The sequence below is a fragment of the Triticum dicoccoides genome, chromosome 5A (assembly GCF_002162155.2).
Source record: "Triticum dicoccoides isolate Atlit2015 ecotype Zavitan chromosome 5A, WEW_v2.0, whole genome shotgun sequence".
Classification (NCBI taxonomy): Eukaryota; Viridiplantae; Streptophyta; class Magnoliopsida; order Poales; family Poaceae; genus Triticum; species Triticum dicoccoides.
The window spans coordinates 518,302,780-518,309,493 of NC_041388.1; the positions used below are offsets into that span (position 1 = coordinate 518,302,780).

The 6,714-nt window shown below is 48.2% G+C and overlaps 1 pseudogene; it reads right to left on the bottom strand.

Moving 5' to 3' along the window:
- Positions 1-500, bottom strand: part of LOC119299847 — a 3,635-nt pseudogene extending 3,135 nt beyond the window's left edge.
- Positions 501-6,714: the final 6,214 nt, after the last annotated feature.

Below are 6,714 nucleotides of genomic sequence, written 5' to 3' on the forward strand. Positions count from 1 at the left end.
AGGCACCGCGATATGAGCTCCCATTCCTGGCGCGATGACACATCGTCCACCACGATGAGGCACCCCTTCTCCCGGAGCCACGCAGAGACGCCACCACGGTCGTCGACGCCCACGCCGAGCTGCTTCTCGAGCAGCCGCCCGAACTCGGCGGGGCTCTCCAGCCTGTGCGGCACGGTCACCCAGGCGCGGCAGTCGAAGCGACGGACGACGTCCGGGTCCTCGTATAGCATCCTCGCCAGGGACGACTTGCCCACACCGGCCGTGCCCCACACCCACACCACCCTGCTCGCACCTTTCCGGACCAGCTTGGCCAGGGCTTTCTTGTCGTCGTCCCGGCCGATGATCTGGCCCTGGCGCCGCTCATCCGGGAGAACGGGACGACGCAGGTATTCGTCGTCATCCTCGTGCGGCTCTTGCGCCGGAAGGCCATGGTCGGCGGCGAAGGCGCGGCGCTTGTGGGGGTCCTTGACCATGTCCTGGAGGTGCCGGACGCGCTTGGCGACGCGGTAGCGGGCGGCGAGGTCGACCCCCCGGAGAATAGTGAAGTCGAGGTGGCAGTCCTCGATGTCTTCGGCGAGTTCGCGCAGTTGCCTCACCCATGTGGTCTGCACGGGGCTGGGCTTGCTCTAGCCGCCGCTTGCCGCGTACGCCCTGAGGGAGGAGTGAATCATCTCTGTAAGATGATAAGCGTTCCTACTCTCTTGAGGGGAGCCGCGGTCTGTATATATATTGATGTAGCCTTGGCGTACAAGGAAGATTACAAGGAGTTTGAGTAGAATACGTGAGGAAAAGGAGTTGGAGATTACACGGAGCAATATTCTCTAACACCCTTCCTTAATCTTAACTATCCTAGATTAAGATTACTCTTAAACTCCTCAAATGGTCTTGCTGGTAAAGCCTTTGTAAAGCCGTCTGCCACTTGATTCTTAAAGGGAATAAACCGTATTTCAAGTTTCTTTGCTGCAACCCTTTCTCGCACGAAGTGAAAATCAATTTCTATGTGCTTTGTCCTTGCATGAAATGCAGGGTTTGCGGACAAGTATGTTGCTCCCAAGTTATCACACCATAAACATGAGATACGATTTTTCTTGATCCCCAATTCCTCAAGAAGTGATTCGACCCAAATGATTTCAGCAGTTGCATTCGCCAAGGACTTGTATTCAGTTTCTGTGCTTGATCGTGACACAGTTGCTTGCTTTCTAGCACTCCAAGAAATAAGATTGGACCCGAAGAACACTGCAAAGCCTCCAGTTGATCTTCTATCATCACTGCATCCTGCCCAGTCAGCATCAGAGAATGCACTCACAAGAGAGGAGCCAGAACGTTTGAAATGAAGTCCTGTTCCCATAGTATGCTTTACATATCTTACAATTCTCTTGATAGCTGACCAATGTGCAGAAGTGGGAGCATGCAGATATTGACAAACCTTATTAACAGCAAATGAGATATGTGGACGTGTGAGAGTTAGATATTGTAATGCTCCCACAGTACTTCTATACCTTATACTCTCTTCTTCTTGAAGTGGCTCACCTTCATATGCTGAGAGTTTTTCTGAGGAAGATAAAGGTGTAGGTACTGGCTTGCAATTCTTCATTCCCATGCGAGACAAAAGCTCAATGATATATTTCTCCTAATTTAACACAATACCATCTTGAGTCTTTCTGACTTCAATCCCGAGGAAGAAATGCAAGTCACCTAGGTCCTTCAAGGCAAACTCTGAGCTCAAGTCATGCAGAAGTGCATTAGTAGCATTTTGTGAAGAACTTGCAACTATGATATCGTCAACATATATAAGCACAAAGATGACTACTCCAGTCTTGTTATAAATAAACAATGACATGTCAGCTTTAGAGGCAATGAAACCAAGATATTTCAATTGTAAGCTTAATCTGGAGTACCATGCTCTGGGTGCTTGTTTTAGACCATAGAGTGTCTTGTCAAGCTTGCAAACATACTGTGGTGACTTTTTATCCTCATATCCAGGTGGTTGTCTCATAAACACTTCCTCTTCCAGAACACCATGCAAAAACGCGTTCTGTACATCTAGCTGTCTTAGGCTCCAACCCTTAGATACAGCAATGGCTAGCACAAGTCTGATAGTTGCAGCTCTCATAACAGGACTAAAAGTGTCTTCATAATCAATACCATAACGTTGCTTAAAGCCCTTTGCAACTAGACGTGCCTTATACCTGTCAATGGAGCCATCTGCCTTCTTTTTAATTCTGTACACCCATTTGCAATCAATGATATTTTTGCCTTTTTGGTTTGGTACAAGATGCCAGGTTTTGTTCCTCATAAGTGCAGAATATTCCTCATTCATTGCCTTCTTCCACTTAGGATCGTCAAGTGCACTACTCAACGTTGTTGGTTCTCCTGAAATACACAACATTCCATATGGTATAGTTCCATCTTTTCGTATTTTAGTATTCCGTATACCTTTCTGTAGACGTGTCATAACCGTGAAGAAGCTGCTGGCTGGACCTCAGGAATACTGGCCACAGAAGATCCTGACGAGTCTGCATGCGCTGACACAGGGGAATCTGGCGCCTCCTGCGCAGATGATCCTGCAGCCGCTAGTGTGGCCGCCTCCCCGGTACGCACACGAGGGCCAACCGCCCGGGTCGGCACAGCAGATCCGCTGCACGACCGCGGTTGCAGGCGCATGCGGGGAGAGGGGAATCCGGCCCCGCTGCTGGTCCCGCCTGTTGCTGAGGTGGCGGCGCGGGAGTGGCCCTCCCTTGATTCGTTGCCGCAGCTGACAGAGGCGTGATCCAAGGCGGATCTGCTCGCGCGATCTGAGGTCTGCACACGCACAGGAGTTCCAGGCGCCGCCGGATCACCTTCGTTGTCCGTGCCAGGTTCGTCTTCTTCCTCAACATGCAATATAGGGTCAATTTGAGCTATATTTTCAGGATTTTGATCGTTTTGAGCCCTGTTTTCTCCAGAGACCTGCACAGGCAACAGAGAAGAGCAAGTACCAGTAGAAATATCATCACTTTGATTAGTACAATTGTCGCCCCCATGATCAAAAGACCGAAGATGTGAAGGAAGAAGAAGAATCTCCTTGCGAAGAAGTGCACCGGCATTTGGATGAAGTGATGCAAACGGAAACACGGACTCGTCAAAAACAACATCTCGGGATATGTAGACCCTACCACTAAGAACATCAAGACATTTGACCCCTTTATGCATGGGACTATACCCTAAAAAGACACACTTTTTTGAGCGGAAAGCAAGTTTGCGTGTATTGTAGGGTCTAAGCTTGGGCCAACATGCACAAATGAAAACACAAAGAGATGTGTAGTTTGGTGTGGCACCAAGGAGTCGTGTAATAGGAGTTTCAAATTTGATAACTTTGCTTGGAAGCAAATTGATAAGATATGTAGTAATTAAGAATGCTTCATCCCAAAATTTAAGTGGCATGGATGATTTGCGAGCAATGCAAGCCCCATATCAACTATGTGACGATGCTTTCTTTCAGCAGATCCGTTTTGTTGGTGAGCATGAGGACAAGAAACATGATGTGATATGCCAAGGTTTTGGAAGAAAGAATTCAGTTTTTCATACTCACCACCCCAGTACTTTGCATAGCAATGATTTTAGAGTTCAGTTTGCGTTCAACAAGATTTTGGAAATTGATAAAGACTTGGAAGACATCAGACCGTTTCTTTAACAAATAAATCCAAGTAAATTTACTATAGTCATCAATAAAGCTTACATAATAGGAAAATCTCCCAACTGAAGTAGGGGCTGGCCCCCATACATCGGAAAATATAAGTTGTAGGGGAGCAGTAGACACACTAGTAGAGATGGGATAAGGTAATTGATGACTTTTTGCTTGTTGACACGGATCACAAACTAACTCAACACTATTCTCATAAGAGAGTTTATTTTTGCTAAGAACGTATTTAGCTGTGACTAAAGATGGATGACCTAAACGACTATGCCACCTTGATGATGATGGCTTGGTGACAATGTTGGCTTGTTTGTTGGACCATGAAGATGATGACGATGATATGAGTGGGTAGAGGCCTCCCACGCACTGTCCTCTAACAATGATTCTCCTTGTTCTCAAATCCTTAACCAAGAAAAAATAAGGGTAGAATTCTATGAGAACATTGTTATCAAGGATGAAACGATGAACGGAAACAAGATTTTTTCATGTTTGAGGGACATGAAAGACATCTTTCAAGTGCAAATTTTTCATGGGGTTTTTAACAATTGAACTACCAATGTGAGTGATATTCATACCAGAACCGCTTGCCGTGCGAATTTGGTCACCTCCGTTGTACTTCTCCCGTGTTGTCAACTTCTCAAGTTCACCTATGATGTGATTTGTTGCTGCACTGTCGGCGTACCAGTTTGTATCTACGCCATAGGAGACAGCATGCGCCTCCTTCTCTTCCTGATCGTTCTCTTCATAGCGCCACCAGCAAACACGTGCGCCTCCTGGATGGTGCTTGTAGCATATCTGACATTCAGGGTAGTCGTGCTGTTGTTCACGCACCTGATGCTGCTGTTGTTGTCGAGGGCGTCCTCTGAATCCGCCGCTTCTGTTTGCAGGAGAGGGCTGGTGGTCACCGCGGTCACCGCGATCACCACGGCCGCGCCCCTTCCTCCTTGCCCACGGGGTCTGCCGCGGGACTGGCCACGGCCTCTGTAGACTGCGTTGGCCGATGAATGAAATCCTCCTGAGGATGAATCACCCAGCATCTCCATCCTCTGATCAAAAGCGGAGATCTGAGCAAAAAGATCGTCAGCGGTGATGGTGTTCTTGACAGCGCCGATCGCCGCCACCACGGAGTCGTAGTCGCGATTGAGTCCTGCCAGGATGTAGTCCACCATCTCCGGGTCAGAGACGGGGCGCCCAGCAGCAGCAAGTTCGTCCCCAAGGCTCTTCATCTTCGCCATATACGCCGAGCTCGACATGGTGCCCTTCTTGGTGTTAGTGATTGCGATCCTCAGATTGGTGATCCGGGACTGCGATTGCGAGGCGAAGAGATTTGTCACCGTCGTCCAGAGCTCGTAGGTGGAGTCCTTCCCGACGACTTGTGCAAGGATTTCTGGAGACATGGAATTGAGTAGATATGATAAGATCTGTTGATCTTTGGTGATCCAGGGCCCGTACAGAGGATTCGGCTCGCCGTAGTTTTGTCTGCCTTCGTGACCTCCACCATCCTCGGCGGAGCGGCGTCGAAGTTATCCAGGAGCCCAGTAACCTGCGCACCTCGCAGGGCTGGGAGGACATGCGTCTTTCAGAGGATGAAATTTCCTCTTGCGAGCTTCTCTGACGGCGGCGATCCAAGGTTAAGAGCGACGCCGGCTGAGGGGGCCATGGAGACGATGGTATGTGGTTTAGGGTTTTGATTTTGTGCTAGATGTATGGGAAGAGGTGGCTCTGATTACCATGTAAGATGATAAGCGTTCCTACTCCCTCGAGGGGAGCCGCGGTCTGTATATATATTGATGTAGCCTTGGCGTACAAGGAAGATTACAAAGAGTTTGAGTAGAATACGTGAGGGAAAGGAGTTGAAGATTACACGGAGCAATATTCTCTAACAATCTCCAGGTCTTTGCGGATGGACTCCACATCATCGCGAATGCCCGGAATGAGAGCCCCCCTGTCCGTCATGGCCGTCGCCGCCCAGCCCAGCATGCTGTCCAGAGCCGTGCTAGCCAGGCTCACCGCCGTCGTCACCGCCAACGACTCCATCTCTCCCTCTCGCTCGATCACTCTCTCTCTCTCTCTCTCGATCACGCTAGCTCAAGCACAGGGCGCCTCTTTCTCTCTAGGCCTTTCTCTCTAGGTCTTTTGGTGTTTGTGCTTCAATAGGGGCCGAGGGTGGGAATGTGATACATGTATATAGAGTTACTTCGGACACCTCTATATGTCGCAAGTGACGACGAGTCCACGCGGGGTCACGTAGGCCCCACACGCCCTCGCACCTGTAATGGCGTTTGACGGCATCAACCAGGAATCTGCATGCCAAGTCCACCGGGCACCCACCCGTGACCCGTCGATCGGCGTTCTACGCAAGGCACAGACATGTCTCCGTCAACCTACTAGCTAGCACATCAGGGGAGAAGACTTTGCACTTGCACGTAGTAGCAATGAAAGTGTAGGTAGGTTTCCCTTCTCTTATTCGATCGCAATCTTATTTTCCATGGTCTTTCATTCCGCAACTTGTGATTTTCATGGAGTACATCGTCGAAGTTTATGTAAAGTTTGACCAAGTTTGTAGAAGACAATGTGAACATTTACAATAACAAATCTATATGATATCAAAATATATTCAATGATAAATCTGATGGTATTGATTTGATGGTGTATATGCTAATATATTTTTCGGTCTATCTAGAGCACATCTAAGTGTCTGGATCAAACATAAGGAAAAAGAGAAAGGAAAAGAAAAAAGAAAAATATCTGCATGAATCTTCATGTAAATTCAATGACACAGAATGTAGATATGCAAAACTTATGACACATCTAGATGTGCTTTAGCAAACCGTGTATTTTTCTACAAACTTGAGGAAAGGTTATAAAGTTTGACTTTAGCAAAGCTGATAATTAAAAATGAAGGGAGTACTACTGCTACGTACACGCTGACAAGCTATCGAACCAGCTGAGAAAGAAAGACACTAGGCGAAGTATCACGGCCGCGCGCGGAAGCTTCTCCGGGCGCAGGAGGGGGAGATTGCGCGAGAATGCATGTG